General features: G+C 38.4%; 1 protein-coding gene across 2 annotated transcripts in view; it reads left to right on the top strand.

Moving 5' to 3' along the window:
• The window catches only part of tws (protein phosphatase 2 regulatory subunit tws), a 44,927-nt gene that overhangs the window by 665 nt on the left and 18,292 nt on the right, over nt 1-25,970 (top strand). The window contains exon 1 of one of the 2 annotated variants that reach the window (XM_076624739.1): nt 18,585-18,744. The exons of the other annotated variant lie outside the window; for it this stretch is intronic. The gene's annotated coding sequence lies outside the window, so the exon portion shown is untranslated. Of the gene's footprint in view, nt 1-18,584; nt 18,745-25,970 lie in introns of those variants that run through there. 2 annotated transcript variants of the gene reach the window in all.

The following is a 25,970-nucleotide window of genomic DNA, read 5'->3' on the forward strand; positions in this document are numbered from 1 at the left end:
TATTCGCGATTGAAAGCTGCTTCCTACACCTGCTGCATGCAGTTGGGTTTTAATGGACAATCGGTAGAAGACATCTACGAATCGATCTCAATTTCTCGGATCATCGATCGCTTGAAATCGATTCGCCGATTGCGTTCGCCGCTTACAGTGCATCGTTATTTTCGTTGCATAATTATTGTCCCTTTTTTTTTCGGTGATGAAATCGATGAACCGTGCCAATGTATAGTTCTTTCGATTTCAGTCGCTCTTACACTAATTTCGGCATCGCTATATGCTCTTGCTCGATCGATTGGCAAACTTCCTTTCTTCGAGTCTATCGATATCAAGAGTTCATTCCACTGTACAAATTTCACGTAATTTCTTAATATTACTTCGAGGCTAACGCACAAAAATTCGCGAATGTTGAAGATGCGCTTGCGCATCTCACATCTTAGTTATCTGACACGCGGATAGACCTAATCTATGGCCAGAAATTATCTTCGATTTCGATTATTATGACCACCAAACGAGATGCTCACAGACCAAATTGGTTAACCCCACTTTTTGAAATTTTTCAAATTTTAATACCAAAGCGCTTGATTGCTGCTTATCTTGTATGATTTCATCAGTTTATCGTATATAGTTTCATCAATTTTCTCTATTGTTTGCTTCGTGGAGTTAATCGATTTGACAAATGAGCGGCCCGATTATTCCATTCTATTAAAATAAGATCAACGTGTGATTTGCTTCTTAGTCAGTGGGATTTATCGAGATAAGGAGCCATTCACATTCACGTCGAACGTGAACGCATCTCCACGGTCGTAAACGATAAATCGTGCAAAAGGGTGGTGCTTTCGTCCAAAATCAAACTCGAGAGTGTTCTTTGGCCCATGGTGGCAATAATTTTAATCCTGCCGCTAGGTGTGTTCTACCATCTTTCCTACGTTTCATGATATTACATTTTGGCTTAAAGAGGATGTTCCTCTGCGGAGGATTACTACATCGGTCGAGATTGCGAAAACTGTATTTGATGCCATACATCGATGTTTTCTAAGAGTGCAGCCATGCATTTCTTCCGCTGACTAGTGCAGAAAAGATATATCTTTGTTCGAGAATCTCGCATGGTTATGATACATACATATAGAAACGAACCGAAACACGCGATCGTAATACTTCGTGCACACGTGCGAATATATGGTCACATAGAACGATACAATTTCTTTAATCGACTAAACGGAATTTAAGTCGTTGACGTAGTATTGTTATTGAATGTCAAACCTGCTGACTCGTTAATTCAAAGTCCCTATGGATAGTATTTGCCGGTGATAGAATCAAATCGAATAAGCTTTCATAGATACGGATCAAATTCAGTATCTAATGTTCTCTTCACAGGGTTCGAATAATTATTCGCAACTGTTTTGAACGAACGCTTATCGGCGTAATGATAACGAATCATCGAACGCAGTGGACGCTTCGTGTATTAATATTAATCACGTATGAATGTTATCAAAGTATGTAAATTATTGAACTAATGGTAAACTAGTGGTCCATAGTGTTATACTTGTTTTCTTTTAGATTTTTAATATGAAATTCTAATTAAAACCTTATCCATGGTATATTAAGATTAAATACACGATTGCTCGGTATTAATTGGTTTTTTTAATATTATTTCTGGAATTGATCACGATGGACTATCCGGTACGGAGGAATCTTCCTTATCTTGTTTATATTTAATTAAGAAAACACGCTGCTACGATACTGGATAATACTTACACACGCCAATCTGTTCGTCGCGCGTTAATTTTTAAAAATAAACTGCGATGTGACTTTATTTGCGACGTACCTGAACTCGCCACTAATATTCGACGATTTTCGTCATGTCTTTACGTATCAATTTATGTCGTGCAATTTATCGTTGAATACGAATACGACAGATCGAGGGCGTGCGAATGTCGTACACAGTTATTTCCTCTACGGTTTTGTTCTTCCTTCCATCTTTTCTTTTTCATCATTTCCTGGGCGTGACAACCGGTCGATTCGCAGAGCTACGCACAAAGGAAACGTTATTTTTAATTTCAATGACATTACGCAACCTATAATTTGTATCGATTTTGCCAAGGGAGAGAAAAAAAAAATTCTTCGTGTAACAAAGCATCGAATGGTTCATTGAACCGTTCCTTTCTCCGAGTGTTCGCCGAGCGATCTCGCGTCCCGGCGAACGCGTATCATCGATTACACATTGTTAAGGCGATCTACATTATGATGCCGCTCGCAGGCCATCGAGGTTGCACTTGCACTGTTGCGTGCACGCGTTTTATATTTAGTCCCCTCCCCAGCCACTTTGAAACTTTCTGCAACGTTTGGGAAACAAACAATCCGGCGGTGGGTCGCTATAAATTGCAACAACCAGCCTTCTCTACGGTATCTCTTTCGGCCGTTTCAACACCTTTTGCATCCTGTTGCACACATCCTGTTGCAGCAGGGGTGGAGGTTAATCGGAACCAGTTATCGGTGGCACATGCCGGTCAACCGCTTAACTCTTCAAGACATTGCGCTTCACAAAAGAGAAATAGTATCGCGCGAATACATCTCGACGCTCAACTATTAGCACCGATATTATCGATCTAAATAAATTTGAGTAATTGTAAATTCCTTCTTTCAAATGATAAATTCAAGAATTTTCATAAAAGACGCATAACGTGATAGCCATATACAGTGGTACGCGAATGTCGTCCAGATAGATTTCTTATCTTGAAAGCGATACTTTAAACAATTTTAACCAATATCGTACGACGTATCGTACATAGTAACGATTATTTGTTACATTGTTTTCCTTTAGTCGCCATAGTCTTCCACTCAATATCAGTTCAATTTAATTTCTAGCTTCTAAAATATAACTTATAAAGTATCCGTCTGATAACTTTTCTGCACCGTTGTGAATCAACATTAATTTCTAACACTTTGATCAAATTCAAACACTGTCGCTACAAATCGACCAATGTGCCAATTCTTACAATTAAGGTGTACACGATCATGGATCGAGCTCGTAAGTGAAACCACGTCGTTCGTTATTTTGTCAGGGCTCCAGCTGCGACGATGATTGCCGATCGCTCAACGTTCCAATCGACCATTACGAAAGTAGACGCACCGTCGTCGCGATCGTTATCGAGATATGAAACTACGAGTTTGCACGACGCTATGTTTCACATTTCGCTATCTGTGTGTTTTCTCGAGACGAAAAATTCGCGAATCGTACGAAAGCGAAACGAGATATTCCGATCTGACGTCTAGTTAAATCTTCCCGCGGTACCTATCCGGTGTATTTCCTCGTAGTTGACCTACTCCGTAAGGTTCTTCTCCGTAGAGATAGCCGGTTTTTTGCTTCTGCGTTTCCAACCGGTCGATCGAACTCGTCTCTCTTTGCAAGCACGGCTGATGGAAACAGGTGTGTCGGAAATATTTAGAAATCGCGCGAAAACCAAGCTTTCGCTGTGGCAAGGACAGGTGCTCGGGGGCTTTTCAATTTCTCCGGTGTTTCGATAAAACGATATCGAGAATCGCGTTTTCATCGATCCTCAACCGTGAGAATCTCAAAGACGGTCTTCAGTGTTTAACTGTGCTGCGTTCCTTTTTAATCATTTCAGACTCGATCGTGTTTTTTACATTCGATAAATAGACTATGGATATCTATGCAAATTCGTATTTTTGTAAATATATTTTACGCAAATGGAACTTGGGTGGAAAATTGTTTTACCTATTAAATATCGCGAAAGATTTTGAATATTCATTTTGAATATTTTATACAATTTGCATATTACGCGCATCCCCACAAATGTATAAAAATCCGCGGTCTATTGACAGATGTCTTAAGTTTGAGGAAAGTATAAAAGGATTCCATGGCGGAGTGTAGATCGTAATGGCGTAAATCAAGATTTTGAGAATTTGAATTTAGTCACGTATTTCAACGTTTAAAAGTACCTATCGTCCTTTTAATTTCAGAATTTCCTAGCAATATCCGTTTACGTACTAGCTTGCAAACTTTAAAAAATGACATAGGATGTATCCCTTTTATGATAAAAAAAGAACGAAATCAATTCACGGAGTAATTCCTCCGGAATAAATTCCTCGAAAAAGTCCCTTCTTTCATCCGCTTACGTATAAGTTCGCCACTTTTTTTTTTTTTTTTTTTTTAGATAATATACGACATATCCCTGTTGCGATAAAAAAGGAATCATCCGATAGTTGCTCCGTAATAAATTGCTGAAAAAATTCCATTCTTTCACGAGCTCAGAGATACGGCCCTGTCTTCCTAAACACGTCTTTCATTAACACGTCGCTACTTCGACACGATATCCATTTGAATTTTACATCACCAATTTACACTTCTGCACTTTCTTAACACATTGCCTCGTTATAGCAAAATGGGAATGGCTGTCGGCCAACTTGTCGGCAGAAACTTTTTCTTCGAGCTGTATTTTTTCCAATATACCACGATTTGCTCCAAATTTTATGCATAAACCCGACGAGCTTCGTCTGGCGCTATGGAACAGTCGCGACGGAACGTTGTCCAACTCGAAAGATTTTATCCGAAGAAACCTTTTTTTAGAGGAATTGCGCCGATTGTTTCGCGGGCTACCAGGGAGAACAATCGTCTCATCGTGCGGTTTGTTGTCCCTGTGACACAGCGAGAAAATAGCGACGCTGTCGATCGAAAGGAAGCTGGAATTTTGGTTGAACCGACGAAAGTCTCTTGGAACGCGTATCGTTTCTCGATAGAACGCCTACAGTTCTCGGTAATCGAATAGTTCGCTAATTGTACCGCGGTTTCACGGCTCGTTGTCCACCTTCCTGCGATTCAGAATTCCTTCGAACGATTCTCCATTCGGTCGACGATAAACGGGTCGATACGTAGGTAGTTGGGAAACGGAAGACACTTCCTGTAAACGTTAACACGAGCCTCTTCAACGTCTGCTCGCGACACAGGCGCCGGTTTCTCGTACAAATGTTCCGCACGGAAGTGTGCTTCCACGTGTACTTTACTCCCATTGTGTCTTTTAATCCCGTTAAGTTACTTATTCCTTTGTTCCTGAGACGTATTGCTAGCAGGAAACTTATTGAGTATTAGAGCCATACATTTCTGACGCACCCTTGTATACAATTAACACTAGAACTACTACACCAATCACATTGACTGGTTTTACAATTTTATTTTACAATTCCTACTTCGTGTTATATTTTTCCCCTGCAATGATGTAATGACTAACTAGCAACGATAACTAAAAGAATAATATAACGAATTTTACTTTGTTTTTTATGTATTCAAAGTGAAAATAACTTTGTATCAAGACTACTTATACCAATACCAGTCAAAATAATTGATACTTGTCAAAGTGTAAAAGGAAATTCCGGATCGATCGCTAGATCGCTAGATGCTAACACATCTACAATTTTATAAATTTGTCAATCCTCGTTTAGGGATCATGGTCCCACATGGATTAATAATATCAAAAATATATTACATAACATGGAATTCCTTCTGTAAGAAAGTAATAATTCAATAAATATAAAAATATTCTATTATTGGGTATTTTTTTAAAAGACCCGTCATTTTGACTGGTTTTTGTAAAAATAGCTTCTTGTTAACTATCGGTAGTTCTAGTGTTAATGAGTCTGTAGGATGTCGTAATAATCAGACTGCGGATATCTCTGCAAATTCATATTTTTATGAATACGATTAAAGAAATGATATCTACACAGAAGTCTGTTTCATCCGTTAAATAGTAGACGTAACGAGGATTTTACTTTGGATGTTATACATATCTTTGCAGGTTACATGCATTCTGTGCATTGCGATACGTACATATAGGTACGTGTATTGATCTATTTGAAGTTCCCTATATTTTGTACCTTGCAAGTTATCTTCTACAAGCTGTTATAATGACTCGATACGTATTTTAAATCGAACGAAGGGAAACAAAGGTGGGACGAAAAGAAAGATGCCGACGAAAATTTCTATTTCCTTCAGTCTGAAGGTGTAATCTGGTGGACTGGCACGGATTCGTAAAGTTTCGTTAATAAGATTAATTCAGTTGTGCGAAAGGTCTCAGGTAACGTAATGATCAAACTACTCGAGATAATGTGGATGTACTGGATGAAAGTTCACCTCTGTAGAGTTTACGCGGATATAATCGAATTTCCGTGAACTCTGCGCATTCGAACTTTCATAAATTCATAGAATGTTACTGGACGACGCGACGACGCGACGTTAACGGATTACGGACGACGGCGTCCCTTCCCTCGGGTAAAGTATCGCGTCCTTCGTCACCGAGAACCTTTGTTCGTAATCCTTTTTTTATTCTCCGTCGTTCCTTCTTATTCCACGTCGTTTCTCCATTATCAACAACGACGTTAATTTACATGTAGTGGCAATTTATCGCATCTACACGACGTTGACTTTCGCCTCCCTGTGGGATGGGAAATACCGGTTTATTCCAATCAGCGATCGTTCTAATCGGCCTATCGATCTCTCTCAGCGAAATTAGCTCTCGTTACAGGACAATACAGGGGAGTCGCGATCGCAAACACGGGGAAAAAAGGTTGAACGAAACAATGAACGCATCGGTTCAAACAGTAACGCGATGGTAAAAATTGCAATTACGCTAATTGGCTTTGCAATCTGCTCGTATGGATAATGTAAAGTAATCGAGGAGAAATGCTAAATGAAACGTTGCATCGATGCAACGTTGATCCTTAACGCGTTAACTGCCACGCGAATTTGATATATTTGGCTCTGGTTGCCGCTGTAGATTCAAATATATTGCATCATGATATTTCATTTGTACAAAATATTATGGTCATATTTGCACACCTTCGTCTGACAATATTATCTACAATGGCTACGAAAAATACTTGTTGCATTTATCGTAGCATTTGATTAATTAAATTCAAGTATATACAAATACGTGTATATTCAGATAGTTGGAAACGAGATATATTAGGTTGTCCGAAATGTTTCTTCCGTTTCATAAGGTGGTAACAGATGAGCAACAATTTCTGTTTTATATTATTTTATACTATTTTAATTCAATAAACTAATATAAAACAAAAAAACATTGTGCGTCTGTTATTTCCTTAGAAAACGAACGAAACATTTCGGACAACCTAATACAACCATGGAAATGAGACGTAGAATCTGATTAAAAATACGCCCCGTTAGACAATAAGATTAAGTAGAAATCCTCTCAGCAGCCATTAAGTAAATCATTCTTACATTGATAGTCGATGAAGTTTATCTCATTTTAATGATACCGGAGGATTTAGTAACGCGATTGAAAGTCTGGAAAACATCTCGAAAGACGCGAGGCAAGTTGCGAGTGAAAGTAGAGCGTTTGTCGATACAGAAACCATCGTGACGTTTAATCGAATTTTCTATAAGCGCTCTTCCTCCAGACGCGTATCTCTTCTCGTTCATTCTTTCGTTGACAAATGACTGAGAGAGTTGAGGGCGAGGGCAAGGCGAACCGGAGTGCATGTGCTCCAGGAAAGAGAGCGCAAGGAATACTCACGAAGCCGGCCTTTCACCTTGAAACAACACAGCCCGAAATAACCGGGCGTTCTCTATTTTCGGGCAACATCTCGGATGGTCCTCGAGTACGTTTCACTCTAACGCGTCTCTTAGCTGACATTCACATAGCTACGTGACGTCTGCGTACACACGTAGATACCAAGTGGCGATAAACAACCCCCGTTTACCGATAAGCGCCACGCAAATCGTTGTGTCCTTACTCACGTTCCGATGCAAAACGGTACGAGACACGTTCACGAGTCTGCTACCCGGCTTATCTGCTCTCGCAGCCGATGCTATCATTCGTGACATTTACACGTTCGATCGAATTTTTCACGAACGTTTGTATGAAAAATTTCGCGTTCCTCGTTTCATCGCCAGAAGCTAGAGAAACCTGACGTACTACCTAATATGGAGGGAGAGTGTACTTCAGGAAAACTTCTCTTCATTTATGTAAACTCGCCTTCTTGATACGTACAAGCTGAACTTTCCTTCCATGATACGAGACAACTATGCTGCCACGAGAGATACTACAAAGAATAAATGTTGCGATTAGAACGCGGATATTTATGCAAATTCATGGTTTTATTAAGATCTGAAGGAAAAGCTCGGGGACGTCATTTGCAAAATGCGATAGATACGACTTTAGGAACTGGGCTTCCGAACTGCGATTCTCTGTTGTTCGTTCGAAGGATTCACCGTGTTATTGTCAGCCACGCTTTTTATTCAGTTCAGCTATCGTTCCTTTACGAAAACGCGTATCGCGTGTTCGGTGATTCTCGGTAATGCAATTGAAGATATAAAATCTGGATAGGAAATCGTTTTTAGCGTTTGTTATAGAGCGTGCTCTATAGTGGTTGTTTTGTACGTATTTACTCTTTCGCGTGGTTATCTCACTCCGTAAAGCTTCGTTCAGATTGGTCAAGCTATTCGAATTCAATACGTGAAGTATTGTTCGTTTCTCGAGTCCGAACAATTATTTTCGATACAATGAAGAAGATGGACAACTGAAATTTCATCGCGTCGCAAAGTTCCTAGATCGCCATAGCAGGATAGTAATTATCACGGCGAAAACGAAGAATATAAAGCAGAGACCGAGAGGCTGAACAATACGTGCGCCACCGGCATAATTTTCACGATAAGGACCATCACAATGAAACGAATTTACGGATCGTTGGAACTCGGAGGCGCGCGAAATTTTCACGATATTTTTCTCTGTGACGAGGCACCGGTCGACGGCGCCAACCCTTCGATCCATTTCCACCAGAGACGGAACGAGAGAGAGGAAATAAATTCTGGGTTGTCTTTCGTAAAAGGTATATCGAAGATACTATCGCTAATGCGAAAATCTTTCGATAATAGAATTTGTCGTGGTTTCAACGGATACTGTATCAAGGTAGTAAGTCCCTGTAAGGGATACGCTGATGCTTCTTTTTTCTACTTTACTGATCATCCTTCCAGCCTGTTGCGATCCTCGAACTTGCTCTCATTTTAGCAAACAAAAAACATCTATGCTGTTTTGAGAAGACGCTTAACATAAAACTAGAACGAGAAATCACGCGCATGTCGATAAGAATATTTTCATATCTTGTTCAAATTTCAGATGTTTTTAAAGTTAGAAAATTAGAATTGGCTCGAAGATGACCGAAAACAGGTTTAAGGACGGAATCTCTATATCGAAGAACGTAACCGAACCTCGAATCTTGTTACGATTCGTGCCACGCAAGAATCATCAGCGAGCTTCTTTCCTCTGCAATGACCAAGTCTCAGTGTCTACTTGGAACATAGCATCAAGAGAATAGATTTAACGAAGGAAAAAAGATTGATTAGGACAATGAACGTGGTTAGCTTCTGGTACGGTCAAAGTCGTTTCGTCGGTTTACCGAAATTTACAAGAGCAGTCGAATTTACGAAACACGCGGTCATGAATAGCAATGAACTTTGTTTTTCCTTTCAATTTTCTATTTCTTTCCATTGCTACATTGCAGTTCTTTTAACGTTGTTTTATTGCCAATACGAAAATATCAGGTGAGTCGAGGCTAAATTATTAGCTTTGGCCAAAATGTGTACGTAAGAAAGTGCAGATAATTGGAATTTTATCTTACGAAACAGTTCGTTACAAAACTACAGGTTTCTAAATAACAGAGAAATAAATGGAATTTATTGGACAGCCAAGTAAAGCCTAAGTAGTATACATATAACTAATATATAAAATCTAAGCGAAACAAAACATAATTTCTGTCGTGTCATAAAAGAAATTTTTAATCTAATGTGTGATACTAACAAATAATTATTTTACTGAACGCTCGTAATGTTCGTTTTTCCCTCTATTAGTGTCATTAAATGATACAATTATACCTAAGCTGTATTTATCCATATTGCCTGAGGCCTGCAGTTTCCCGCTGCGAACTTCTATGTATTTATGGAAAATTTAACGATGCGAAAATGCATAAAGCGCGCATAATATCCAGATGAAATCATTTTCACCACTGATTATATATTTAAAATAATAATTGATGCTATTAATATTCTACTAAATATGTCCGCAGCCCGTATTGCGATGTTAATGAAATTTTAAAAAGTTTCATATAATATATTCATGAAACTGCTCGAATACCTTCGCGAGTCGCTATAAGTAACATTTAAAGATATTTTGCAGAAGAAACATATTACAACTGTCCGTCAGAAAAGAACCTTCGGCCAGAAAATATTTTCCTTTTTCCTTCCGAAGAAGATTAACATTCAGTCGATTTGGGACGAGCATGAAAGACAGAGAGAGAGAGAGAGAGAGATCTACAGAGAAATTTGGGAAACATAATGGCGCAGGCTGCATTTTACGAAAGACAAACGAAGTTACTTAGAAAATTGGAGGAGAAACCGAGAGATTCGTGGATAATATATTCGATGTAGGATACACGACGGTGCTATTCGTGATGCTTCTTCGTCCAACGAAATGCTGGGATCATAAACAAGGCATGTTGAACACCGAAATCGTACAAAAGCCAAAGACAAAGCGATGTTCCGTAGGAACCCGATGAAAACGCGAGCTTGCACCGATACAGATGCGCGTTGCGTTTAGGTGCAGCTGTTGTACTCAGGTATGGCGAAAAAAGGGAAAAGAACGTCGTTGCCCACATTCTCGTCGCAGTCTACAAATGAAGGCTTTTACGCCTAATACCTCGTTTCTCTTTCCTCTTTTCTCTCACACTCCTTTTCCTTTCTGCATTCTACTTTCCGTTCCTTTTCTCCCAGAAATCGTGACAATACACCTTGCATTTGCACGATCCCTCTCTCTCTCTCTCTCTCTCTCGTGTTTCGTTCGTTCGCTTCGAAATAGATCGATGATCCTTAAGCCGCGAGAGAAGAGAACCGATGAATGAAAAGATATTCGTATTTCGTGCATCAACTTCTCTAAGCTAATCTGAGCCAGGAAAAGATATATCGCAAGGGGAATAGCATAGACATACAGTGACTATAAAAAGATATTGGCACGCTATTGTATTCGTTATAGTAATTACATACTAATTAAATAGATTAAGGTATATTGAATTCTGTATCGTTCAATAGTATTTTCGTAAGATTACAAAAATTCGACACTATGATGATGAAACGTAGAAAATAAGGGTATGTACTGTATGTACGTCACGTTTGAATTAATCTACACAAGTACGAGTATTAATATTCAAATATTAATTATTGTATTATTCAGAAAATTTATTTTTACAAGTAACCATTAAACTATTTGATGTCAAATAGCTCTTCGATTTCACGAGATTCGATATACCTACAGAAACGCCTAACAAAGATATCGACCATTGCCGAAATTCCAAATAATCGGAAGGTTTATCTCGGTAAAGAGTAAAGTCCGAATATTTTGAAAAGACACTGCGTTAAATTGATGTATTCCAAGCAATGACGAACAACGCAAACAAGCGGTCAGCGAAGCACATATTACATAGCTTGGAAACGTCGGATCGGTGAAAAATGAACGCAAACGTTTCAGTACTGTCACGTATTTCCGTGCGATATTGCGCGTAGAATGAAAGACTAAGTCCTGCGAGTAAATAGGGACAATTTAATATTTCCATAGTGGAGAAACTGCGAGAAGAGAAGTCAGTTTTTAAAGCTCCGCGATGTGCCGTATATCTGCTTGTTATTCCTGCATGTTGCTCCTTTCGATCGTATTTCGCATGCGTTTTGCGAGCTACATGCAAATATCGTGCATTCGCGGAACATTATCGTGGCTCGTGCCACGGAATACAAACTTTTCAATTCTATCCGGTGGCCGACGAACGCTTCTAAATAATTTGAGTCCGTCTCGACGGGCAAGCAGAGGGCCTTGGTTCCAATTGCTTCGTACGAATTCCGATTGTGTCATTTCTAAATCTACGTATAGCAGGCGGCCTTGCGATCATTCTTCGATGTCTTCGTTAATCGTAACCCTAGAATCATAGCACGTGCTGGCTATTGGCAATTGCGATCGCAGGAATCGGTAGGACAAAGTCTTTTAGTCTCTTGTCCTCGCTAAACATCGCACGCGTTTACCTTACGTTTAAGGCCACGTGTTTTTAATTTCGAGCTTTGATAATCCAAACACGATCTACCGTTTTCATTGCATGCACATGCCTGCCGTTGATTGTGCAACGAGGGTGCAAATGAACCGTTCTATTCGCGATAAATACGGGCGCAGAGTCCTTGTTATCCGATAAACTGTACACAGTGTTTCGTAATAAGCTCTACATACGATACACACAGGCTATTTGTGTAATTTTTAGTCCGTGTCCTTTCGTTTCGATAAATACGTCGAGTAGCGATAGAATCAAGTTGAGTAAATTCACGTAATCCTGAATCAAATCCGATATCCATGCTTCGTTTCATAACATACAGTAGTTTATGTATCGTACTTGCGAAATATTCGATTTTCACAAGCTGCTTTTCCAAAGAAGAAGCCAGAATGACGAACTGTTCTGAACATCTACTTATATCGAGTCCGATATTCGAACGAATCGAGCCCTTTACTAATCGGATCGCGAGAGCCAGGTTCCATCATCGTACAAAATTGGTAAGTTTCGAGAAAAAGTTTTAATCTTGAAGATCAGCTACGTTCCGTAGAATAATTTCGAGCCAATCAAACTCAATCGAACTCTCATGGACAACGATCGTGATCGGTTAGATGAAACAGAATGTTCATTGTTCCGACAGGTATTTAAAATCTTGAATATTGCAAAATCAGCTTTCTATTGATGTTTCACAAAAAAAAAAAAAAGAAGATTGAAATGAAATCGACGCTAAAAGCTTCTAAATAATCTAAATAACAAAAAGATTCGACGAAATAACAGGATGATAAACGATATAAACTTATTGCGACCTATTTGTACCCATCATTAATGGCGAGTCTTTTTACTCGCGTTGAAAAACAATTTCTCGACAATGGAAAAGTGAATTGTTGAAACGGTCGTCGCTACGCAGGAGCGTGATCATCGGCGTAAAATTTATGCAACAGCACGCGCGCAGTATTCTACGAGCTACTCTTTTCGAATGAAAATATTATCAGTGCCGTTATTTCTTCGGCTCATTTTCCCACTACAAACTGGGTTACGAACACGCGCTTGTCCAACGAAACGTAAAAATTCTCATCGATTTCGGAAGCTCCTCGTGGCAAATCAAAAGTTGACTGTAATTAGAAAACGTAGGAAGCCTACAAAGCACTAACAGTATCGTGCTGTTCTATTAATGAAAATTACGTTGACGAGTTGAGGATTATAATAACGTAAGTCGGTTTGTTGGTATTCTTCGTAAAATAACATTTTGTGTTTGTTATTATAAAGAGTTCAATATCTTTTTAAGATTATGAAAATATACCTCGAATGAGGGTGCAGTTATAACTTAGAATCGATTGACCATGAGACTATGATTATATATAATATTTTTAGCAGTCAAATTTCATTTAATTTGTTTTTTAAAGACTAACTCATTCTCAGAATGTTTTGTTACAAAATTCGTTTAGGGAATTGTTTCAGTTACCTAAATAATTTGTCAAGGCTCGTTTCTGTTATGAGACGCTAAACATTATTTTCTTCATGATGCTCACGCGTTTCTACTCGTCAACGGGCAGCTAGCTCGTAAATCCAAATCGAATTCCAAATGTACTTACCCATGATCCTCTCCTTGACCCACTGATCAAGTCAGCGGTTGATTTCGATATAAGTGCAGGCTTTCAGATAGTTTACCCTCGTCGAACGCACTTTCCATGGGGAAGGTGATACTTTGCCTCAAAGGCGACCTGGTTGCGAAAGCTGCGACACGGAGGAGCCAACGATCCCGGTGATATTACTATGGAAACGACATGATGTCGATGAATACGACAGCGTTCGTGATACTATGCCTGTTTCGCCCCATTTACATAATATAATTCGTTATATGACGAAAAAAGAATATTGAAAATCTGTTGTTCGCTTTTACGTTGCCGCGTCTAATTGCTCGCACAAAAGCATAAATCGATAGCGCGAACCTCCTCTGGGTGATTACACGTTGACCGCCGCGTGTTATGTACAAGATGTAGTTATAACCCGCTCATTATGATCACTTTGGTACTTGCAATTTTTGACAAGAATAACCGGCTGTCAACATTAAACAGAGGATAACAAATTTTTGTCATTGAACTCAATTTATTACAAACGATTATAACGTTTTTACGACTTATATTTATCACAAACTGTACAATTAACACACGTTTATGCTACATTTCCTAGCTTTCTTTCTTCTCGAAAACGATATAAAACTTATTTGAAAAACTTATCAAGCCTCGGCTGTTGTTTGTTTGCGTTTATTAGCTGCTGAATATAATTCTCACAGTCGTAATGCTTCTCGAACTTTGTCGCTCTATATCGCACGCTACGACGAACAATTCGTAGAGCTTCTTGCATCTGGGCATTAGTCGCTGAAACTTCTGAAGTTTCTTCCTCCCTAAATAGGTTAGATTCATTATCTTCTGATAATTCGCGCTCCTGTGAAAGATAAAGGGATGCTCCGGTCAAAATACGTCTCGAAAAGAAGGTTCAATTAATACGAATTTGTTAAGAATTCGTATCGTTTGTCCCCCAGAGTTGCAATGCATTGAAATATACTACGACATAACATTTTATTTTTGTAAAATATTCTATCGCACCTACTTGCGCCCTTTTTCTCGACAATGTTATCTCAGTTGTTCATATCGTCAAAAATTCGTTGGCCCACGACATTCATCTTACTTTAACCACTCTACAAAATTTAGCAACACGCGGATAATACGATCACTGTGGCTATATGACCGTTTCAGTCTGCTTTCGCCTATGAATTCACAATCGCAAAAACGTTCGCCACGGCTAAACTTCATTATTTCGTCTATAGGTCGGTGCCTCGAGAAAGATGCTGGCACGTTCGCCAGTGTCCGTTCGGTTAATGTCTGTTAATATTTAGCATGTACGCGTTAGGTTCCACACAGCGTTCGAGTGCCTCGTAATAGAGCAATTGCACAATTTACGCAGCCTTTTAGTGGAATCATTGAAAGCCAGTTCCAACCGCTTATCAAAGATGAACAGGACTGGGATAAATCGACGGAAGACGGCGAACGTTCTTTGTGAGCGCGATGCTTCTACGTTTATTTCCAACTAAATCACTTTACGGAGTAACGAGCATGTTGGATGAGTAGTTTCGTTGTAACATCTTTAACCACTTCGTCGACAGTCACTCACAAGTATTATATATATATTACTTTTTGAAATTTCGTTAGCATTATAACGTGACACGACTGGCACCATTACACTGACAAAATCGAAAAGCAATCGAGTGTTTGCAATTATCAAAAACATATAAGTGTTGTTGGTAATATCAGTGTTTGTTAAAAAATACGGTTACCTATGCCAATTCATTTTTGTCATATTACTCCAATTATAATCAATTTAACTTGAGCAAATATCAATGGTCGGTGGTTAAGTACATCCATGAGTCTATCTGTTGAATTCGAAGATAATGTCAAGTTTTAAACAAATAATTAAAGTTCGTTATTCGGTTATTGTTTTTAGCTAGCTACTTTTTCGATTCTCCTGTATTTTACCGATATCCATATCTACTGTTGCCACAGATTGGCTAATACGAGTATACATATTTACGCATATTTATACCGATCTCGGAGCGTGAAAGTGCTTTCTGTTAAAAATCTCGCGTGACGGTGGATGGTGAGAACACGTGACGGTTCGTGGAAATAAAAACAAACGGACGAAACGGCAGTCTGCGAGTTTATTGCAGCTGGGCAAGTTCAATATGCGAGGAAAAATTGGAATATCTTTCTTCCATTTAACACATTGCCATTGTTGCCGTCGTACTTCTTTTCGCGAACAGCCAACCATTGTTTTCTCCTATTGGCAAGCGGATGGAACGGTCGACGAAACGAAAAGTAAAAAAGCTTATACGAAATTTTAATTAAACCATAGATTTTTAACAAAACCGGATTTATCAAACAGACCCTCGCTAATGCATAACGTGGGCTCTAAAGTACGAAGATTATCTGCGAAAAATTCTCTATTGTCGCGTGTTGTATACTCTACTTGCATAAATTGCCTAGCAATCAGCTTAACCTTAACCCCTTAACAGCGCAGTTATGGTTTGAGCTTGATGAACGCGCTTGATGAACGCGCGCTATCCAACCCGTGACTTACGTATTTCGGTTGCGTACGAAAAATTCCAAGTGAAAAATTTTGCACGCTTCTGTCATACTTGTTTTATAGCGTGACAAGAGCATATAGAGTGGTTCATGAAAGTATTTGAACACCCATAGAAACGTTTCTGAATATATAAAAGATTTCCTATGACATACAACATGATACGACTGCATATTACAGTCATATTCGTAGTTTACAGGAAATATGAAAATGTGTATAGGAGTGACAAGATTCATTTTTGACAAACACACGTATCGTAAAATTGATGAAATATTCAATTAATCGCTGTATTAGTACTAAGACCATCAGAGTGGTTAAAATAACCAACTCGTCATTTTTCAATCCAGAAATATTATTTTATATAGAAATTATCAAAAACTTGAATGATTTTTGACGATATATTTGGACGAAAGGTTGCTCTCCTTTTGCATTATTTTTCCTATACATCTTCCATTTTGACACAGGTTTATCTTTCCATATTTCATCTACGGTCGTTTCAATGTTAACAAAATCTCAATATTTTTAATGAGATCGTCTTTCGCGCCGATCGTGCGCTTAAGGCGATCACTTATACTATATACTAATTTTTTATCAAGCGCATGTTCGCAATAAACTTTCATAAAAATTTTATAATTTTTACATACATCTCTAATTTGCTTTCAAATTACACATAATGATCATAATCTCGACAGACTCATTACGGTGCTAACGATATTTCAAAAAGTTCCATATGACACGCGTAATATATCAATCGACGGTAATTGTTCGAATAATTTCATCACAAGCGCCAGAAAAAGAATGCGAAGAGACGTTCTGATGTTTGGTCTCGCAACTTCGTTACGAGTTAATAAAAGGAAATAAACGGCGACAAGGGTGCTCGTTCGAAGTGCAAGATAATTGCAGGCAGCGTGCATTAACGGTGCAAGCGGCGCGACGTTGCGTTTCTTTGGCACGCGGTTTCGCGAGTCAATAAAGCCACGACCTATTGATCCGAAAGGTCCTCTCTCTTTCTCTCTCTCTCTCTCTCTCTCTCTCTGCCTCTCTCTCTTTCTCTCCTTCTCTGTCTAAGCTGGTTCTATCTCGATGTCGAAGCCGAGTTGGCGCGTAGTACGGTAGGCCGAAGATAGACACACCTTCGGACGGGTGGCCACTAGAAATCCATGGAAAGCTCGCAAAAGTTCTATCAACCCTCGATCTCGAGACTCCTCGCTCTTGCTTGCCTGCGCTGTAACGTCAGCTGCTGACAACGATTCTTTTGCCGCGGTCGTCGTGCTGCACGCTAATCACTTCGTTACCCAGTGGCCAGATGTTTTAACCACCTTAATTCTACTTACAACCCACCTGTTATTTCGTCCGTCTCGTCTCTCTTTCTTCTGCAACTTTCGCGTTACAATTGCGAAGGGTCCTTCAACGGCGCGATGGTTCCTCAACGAAACGAAATGCGAATCGTTGATCCTTTGTTACGTTGTGTTTACTCTTTAGCATCTTAGGTACGACGCGCCACTATAGTAGCTTTCGCCGATGTTATATTACGATGCGCCACTATAGTGGCTCACTCTTCTGACTCATTCGCTCACCGTTTGAACTAAATCTTTTTCATTTGTCTTGCTTCACGCTTCTTTTGCCCTCACAACGTTTTATAACAGTGTTAACAATATACAGACAGAATATATAGCCTTTGTTTCTGATACGCCAGTGTCAGGTATCAGTTGGTACTTTTCGCTAATATAAATATATCATTATTAGGTGTTCTTCTTAACACGCTGATCCGTATCCTTATAATTTTGTAGAATCTTCAACCTCAAAATGTCCCTTCAAAATAGAAAACGCAAAGCAATTTGAAAATCGCTATCGCGCTATGAGTGTGAAAATTGTGACGTGGGTCTATGTGTTGTAACGTGCTTTAAAATATATCACACTCGATTGTATTATTAATTATTAAAGGAAATTATTAAAGCTAAAGTATATGCATCATATCTTTAAGAAAAATTATAATTTAGCTATCAGAAACCTCGTTCCAATGTGCTTGCGTAGGAAACAGCATTATCCGTCACACATTGCAGAGCTGCATCGTTTACACGTAATTCGCGTCGAACTCTGTCGTACAAAGAAACAGCTCCGCACAAAATTCAGCCGTATCTAAGAAGTTGATAAGTGTTTGGACGTTTCAGCTAATTTCTAGTAACCAGATCGCGAATATCTATGCATTTCTGGGAAATTTAAAACTACACGGAACGTACGTCGTACAAAAAGATGTGTACATTGTACGATATTAGCTAGAAGCACAGCAGTCGTTGTGATGCTCAGTGAACGATACGGATCTCTGTTTAGTCTTTATCTTTCTAATGTGAATGTAGTTGTGAAAAATGTGAATTCGTATAAACATCGGCGATCTAATAACGATAGAACTTGGATTCGAATGCAATATGCAAATTAGTGATGTGCGTATGGTAGCTGCAAAAAGTATTATAGGTATACATTGAGAATACATATACCTATGTTGTAAGTAGTATTTTATTAACTTTTGAATTGATGGTAAAATAATAGTCGCATTTTTAGATAAACTGTTTCAAATGGTTCACGCGTAACTGTTTATGATAAAATGATTTTAGCGAAATGATGTTCTGTGTTCATAAAACACTTAACTTTCGTTTGGACTTAGGCACGCAACGTGATCAGTTTAGATTATTCTGTCATTAGTGAATCGATCATACATTTTTTGCGTCTACGAGTATACAACGCACTCTAAAGAGAATTTCCAGATGATCGTACACTTTTTGTCAGTCCTTTTTTGTTAGTTCTTTTTTTTGACGTTGACAAGGTTACCTTCGCTTTTTATGAGGAAACTTACCATTTCATACAAATATATATATATATAATCTTTTAGTTATCATAACATTCAGTCATCATAACAAATATTTGTGATTCCTTTTTTAGATTTCAAATAATGTACGGAGAATCATAACTACGATATCTTAAATGTCATGCTACGTAACACAGTTATTAATATTTATTAGGGTTGAATCATAAATAATCACCGACGCTAGTCGTAAGTTGTAAGCTTCTCGGAAATTCCAAATAATTCCACAGCTCTGTGTCGTAGCTGTGTTTACCTTATCTTGCAGAATTAAAGAGTTCAAAAACAACAGTCTGCAAGCGCAGATAAAGTACTACATAATACAATTTTTTCTAAAATGGGAAGGTTACAATGGTGTACGGTGGTGGAGAAAAGAAATGTTATAAAGTGAACAGTATAAAAAGGCAGCATAATTTTACAAGACGAATTTTTATCTGACAAGAGCAACGAATAAATGTAATATATACCACAGAGTAGTTAACTATTACCAATATGTTATAAAGTTATTAATACAAAAGTTACTGAAACTCATAACTCACTCAACACTCAATTTTAAACCTTACTTTATCAAAATTATACAGAATTCTTTGAACGGGCAAAAATTCCAGCCGCTAATTGCCTATAATGAAGTCGCTTGTAATATTTGAACAGTAATTACTCTTACATATATCTTCCCGTTTCCGCGTCGTTAGGATTTTCTCCAACTTTTCTCGTCTCACGTGTACATACTGTATTACTTGTTATTGTTCCTCCGGAGAAACGATGTCATTAACTGATCTCTCAGAAGGATACCGAGTATGAATGACAGCACAACAGCTATAGTTTCGCCAATCTTGGGAACGTTGGGTTTGGGTTTAAAACGGAAATCTCGAGCCTTCGGGTCGGAGAACCGGAAATTGCCGGGGCTTAAGGAAAATCGTGAACGAGTTTGCGAAGGTGTCCGTGAGACGCGAAACGTTTCCTCGAGTTTCTCGGTTCGAAGAGATTTCCCTTTAGAAGGGATCCTGCTCTTCTAATTCAGCAACGATTAAACTATTTGAAAGATACACTGACTTCTAGCGGACTAATTTGTACAGCGTCGAGGACACTGTAGGAAAGTTTAAAGAGCAGGTGCAGATTAAAGTTTTAGATCGATGCATACTTTTGGGTGTTTCGGTTATTTGTGAGCAAAAATTTCCTTCGCTTATGGTCGTCAATGAAAGACAAACATGCCTTATGCATAACGCGGCGCACATGATACAGTCATTACGTAAAAACGTTAGGGAGAGAGAAATTTGTACATCGTTAATCTAGAAACTTTATTACAAATTTCTGTTCTATAGAACAAATATATATGTTTGGAGGTATCGGTTGAACATTATCGATATTTATCACTGTTAATGTGCTATTTACGATTTATCAGGATTGCCGGGAAACTCGTATGAGCAGAGTTATCGCCGAAATCGTCTAACCGTAGCAAATTTCTGTCCTTTCCGAGTCCATTAACGGGCCGATGATCACCGTATGCACGAAAATGCCTCGGTGATCTGCATTCACCGAGGCAACCACAAACCTAGCTCTTCTACTCTCCGCTTTTCTGTAATATTATCCCCGATACGATGCGCATGATTAACGCGGGAAATGTTGCGCCTGGGAATATCTTTTTTATTATATCGTGGAACAATGATATGCTACATATTATTATCTGTGATAGATTACTTCGTTATCTTATTTTCTCCTACCATTGTTCAAGCAATTGTTTTATTATATTATCATTCACTTTTGTATCTTCTTGTATCTTTTATATCTATCGGGATATCTTTCTGTGAAAGAAGAGCAGAAAAGGAGTAGAGATAGGAGAGCGTGCGAGGAAACGAAGGAGTAAAAATGAAGGAAAGAAAAGGGAGCTGATGATTCTCATAAAGATCATTCTATCGCCTCGTGAAGATTGTTTCGTTCAATTGATAATTATTTACTTCGTTGTTCTATTTTATAGTATGAATAAACAAAGAGAAAAAGAAGCAAAAGGAAAAGAATAACAGGGTAAAGGAGAGGAGGAAAGAAGAAGGAAAAATGGAAAATGTAGCAGAGTTTTATGGTTCCAAATAAAAAGTCTGGTAATTTTTCAAAATTACCAAGTAGTTTTACTTTAGCGGAAAGATAAAAGCTTTCTCTCTTTATCCTTTTTTGTCGTCTTTTTTTGTTTGCTAATTTAATGCATGTCGTGCGACGTGAGTTGTGTACCTGCGTACACCACTTGAAGTAACTGGGTCAGCAGCGTGTACGGTAATTGGCAGCAGACTAATTTCCTTACAATTAGTTCGTTGACGGCGTGAACGAGTGCCTGGCATACAATGATACCTGTATGTTCAACTTCGTTGTTACGTTAAAAGTTTCGTCAACTTTTCCGCTTCCATTGTATCAAATTACAAGCAACTTAAGACCATTACCACACACATTCTATACATAAAATATCACGCTGTATAAACCGTGCGGATTATCCAGCACAGTATCTACGGAGCTACGCGAGAAACGTGTTCTATTCTATATGCTATTTTAGTACCTAAAGTACAATAGAATTGAATTTGGTTAAATATTTATTGCGTATTCAGTTAAATACTAGCTCTGTTACGCATAATTTTCCATCGTATAATCTTCTAGAGCTTCGTCGAATCTGTGCACAGTTCTGTACTCTCCATCGGTGCTTAAAATATCAACTTGTCCTTAGACATAAATCGGGCAAGTTTTTAATCAACTGAAATAGCATGTAGTTCACTTGTGATCCCTATGCATATTTAATATCGCGAATATCAATAGTAGTAACTATTTTATTACTGTTTCCAAAGTACACAGTATTTGTACATAAGTTTGCACAAGATGGAATTCCAATCTTGTGTTGAAATACTTGTATTTAACTCTTTTAATTGCTTGACACATATGCATATATGCGCGTAGAATGCTTTTCTTTTATCATTATCAAGAATATATTCGTTCATTTACCCATTCTCGTGAACTTACCCAGGTGAATGTCGTGATAGTGATAGGAAAAAACACTTAAGGATATTCAACGATATAGTATACACTTCGTACAGAACTCGCGATTACTATTAGTGGTTCGCGATTCGCGATTACAAGTTCGACTACTGGTCGATGTATTTTGATGCGCGATACAAGTTCGGACGATGATTGCTCAAGATGCCGAGGAACTTGGATCAATTATTGACTCGGACCGATGCGTAACGATTCTGACGACTGTAACGTCTCTTGTGTAACGACTCCTGTGTAGCGACTGTAGTGTAATGACTCTATGTAACGACTGACTTTCCGTCACGATGATGCTGCAAAGGAAAATTATGATGGAGTGTGTCTAAGGATGCGAGATCATCGGATTCATTGAGGAAAGTCTTGGTTCGGAAAGTGAGGGAAATGGACGTCGTTGTTAATTGGCTAATTTTGTGTTGGTAGTTGGAAAAGGATGCTAACTGCCCTTGAGAGAAAGTTGCTAGCTGGAAGCATCGTACGTGAGAAAAAGCAGATTTCTCGTATCTTTCCGTAGTAGGTGATAGACTTAGGGACTGTTAAGAGAAAGACTATTTGTCCCTATTGGAGAATCTCAGCTAAACAAATTCTAAGATTTATAGCGGGTCCTTGGTCTAGCTGCAAATATTCTATAAGGATGTATCGACATCTGGCAATCATCTTGTCCGGAGCGTTGAGTCTTTGTGTAGCGAGCCACGGGACAGAAACCGTTGGAAAGTTTACTGTCGAGTGCCGCTACATTTACATAAATTAAATCATTTGCATCGGTAAAATTTGAGGAAGAATTTGTATCTAAACTAGTTCTGGATGAGACAGCGAAGTAAATAGAATCGAAGTTACGTAAACGCGATACTATTGAATAACATAAGTAAATTAACTTGAACAATAAGAAGCTAACAATAAATAAAGTAACTGTTTTGTGAAGATACAAAAGGTGTATTGAAATAATAGAATATTTTTCGCTGGTGCGCTATATAAATCAGACGCAATATTTTACAAAAATGTCCACAATTCAAAAGAATATAATCTTGTCATAGCTCTATAAACGTTTCTTCTAACTTCATGAAACCATAGGTGTAAAGATTTGTCGTCCTTGACAGTGTCACGTAAACTTAACGGTAGGTTGACGAAATGAAATAGCTGAGTCGTAACACAACTACTGTCTTTATTTTCTAGCACAGCACAGGTTTACACTGATCGGAGAGGTTCACTGTTCGAGGGTTTTGTCTATTTCTTCCTAGGTGTTCTCGTCTCATTACGGAGGAAAGCTCGGTGTGGGTGTGTCCTCTCTAATTAACAACGCGGATTCGCTGTTCGCACCTTCCGTTAGGAAAAGTGAGGGTAACGATCCACGATGCCAATTGGTTATAGACTGTTAATAAATGAAGATAGGAGGAGAAAGCCTCCTACCAACGTGGCTAGTAGGTAATATTGTTCATAGGAACAACTACCTGCTTTCCCCATAATTAGTAAGGACGTATAACAACCTAAGGGCTGTTTCAAGGACCACCCATAAACAGATAATACAAAAATAATAAATTAAAAATTTAAGTTTATGGTGGGTCCCTGGGCTAATCAAGGGTACGCGGTGAAGACCTGCCTCTGATAGGAATTGACGTTACGACAGCTTGCGTTCTCCTAGCGAACGACGAATTGGCAGATAGTAAATTTAGCGAACTTAAACAGAAATGAGTCGTGAATTAATAAGGCGTTGCGATGAAAGTTTTGGGGCCGGTTACAGAATATTTATACCACGGTTACAGAAACGGTAGCAGACAGTACTCAAGTACAGTAGTACAAGACCTACCACTCGAATTATCTAGGCCACCTGCTTGTAGAGCAACTGGCAGCAGCGTCGAGCCTCTTACTTCGCTGACAGCGCTGAAGCTCATCCCCGTGTGTATACATTACACGTATAAAAGCTCGCTATAACCATTTACAAGCGTCAGCCGAAAAATAAAAGCCACCCACACAAACGTCTCGGTCGTTTCGCGACTAACTCGAACTCGCGAGTTTTCTTTGCTGGCATTTTTCCTTTCCTTCGACGCAGTTGAAATCGGGTTACACAAAGATGGGCTGGGTTTTCGATGGGTGCTTATTAATCGGTAAACTCGTTCGTCGAATTTACAAACCGTCGTAAATTGACACCAATAGATGACGGCAGAAACGGTAATTTGCTTATCGCAACGTGACCGTACAAAGATGATGGTCAAATTTTTGGTTGTTTCTTAGCTCAAGCGATTATTAATGGGTAAACGTCAATGCTTATTTGGAACATTGTCATAGTGGAAAATCGTGCTGGACCATCCTGAATTTTTCTGTCGTAATGTTTTTGTAATTTGAACTGGAGCGGATGGAATTATGCGGAATTTCATGAAAGTGATTTGGAGTATACGAAGATAAATATTTTTCAAGTATCGATTTAACAGAGCAGTTTGAATTATTAAAATTTCTTGAACGATCCAATACAATTTAATACGATCGTGGCATTTATTTATGGAAGTAGCTTCGAAGGTACCGCACGACTTTCCCTCGCACATTTTAAATGATCTCGATGGCAAAGCGTATACTCGCATCCTGCTGTGGATTTCCATCAATTGAATAACCCGCTCCATCCCAGTCGTTCGCATATTCTTATCCGTTCTCAATTTAACTTGGTCGCGTAACAAGAGGTTGTTACGAACTGTTACGACAACCGGCGAACTAACGAGTGAGAAACAATGAAACTTCAAGCCGAAACGGCGCGAAAACACGTTTGATACCGTTCCGATGCTCGAAGAAACTGCGATTACACACTCCGTTGTATATCACGCTTTCATGATCCGTGATAATACTTTCTCGCACGTCCAATGTCTTTATAAACTTTAACTTTGTTAAAATGTTGCTTCTGGCAAATCCTATAGTATAACTTTATAAATATCAAAGTTCTATCAAACTTTAGAAAATAATTCTGTCTTGCTATAAAAGATTAAATTTGATATACATCGTACATCGCTATGATATTTTAACAGTAGAACTACCGATAGTTAATACGAAGCTATTTATATCAAAAGCAGTAAAAATGACTGGTCTTTAAAAAATACGTAATAATAGAACATTTTTATATTTATTGATTTATTACTTTCTTACAGAAATAATTCCATGTCAGTTCGACTGGTGTGATATTTCTAGTGTTAGCATCTAGCGATCTAGCGATCGATCCGGAATTTCCTGATATCTGATATGGTCATATCGAATGATACGCAGTAAAAATTTGAAAAACGTGTGGCAAGTTGTACAAAACGAGAAAACTGGTTAATTGGGGTAGGATAAACAAATTACAGGACACTTTTACACTTTGACAAGTACCAGCCATTTTGACTGGTGTTGGTATAAGTAGCCTCGATACAAAATTATTTTCAGTTTGAATACATAAAAAACAAAATAAAATTCGTTATATTATTCTTTTAGTTATCGTTGCGAAAGTCATTACGTCATCGTGGAAAAAAATATAACGAAGTAGGAATTTTAAAATAAAATTATAAAAACTGACGATTTGATTGGTGTGGTAGTTCTAGTGTTAATAATAACGAGTATAGTATACTAATTGTATATTATTTTATACATTGAAGGTATTTCTTGTTTTAACGACTTTTATACAATATATGGATAAAACTTTATTTTTATCTTCTTGCGTAATATATTTTTCTATATATTTTACACTTTAATTTCGACTTCTATACTTCAGTCGTTGGTAGCTCGATTCTTCTTCAAGTTACACTTTGAAAGAGGAAACGTATTCTTTAGTTGTTTCGTTGTTATTCGAATTTGCAATTCGATCGAAGCTGCAACAACCGACTTCCGCGATACGCAT

Source organism: Bombus vancouverensis, chromosome 15 (assembly GCF_051014615.1).
Source record: "Bombus vancouverensis nearcticus chromosome 15, iyBomVanc1_principal, whole genome shotgun sequence".
Taxonomy (NCBI): domain Eukaryota; kingdom Metazoa; phylum Arthropoda; class Insecta; order Hymenoptera; family Apidae; genus Bombus; species Bombus vancouverensis.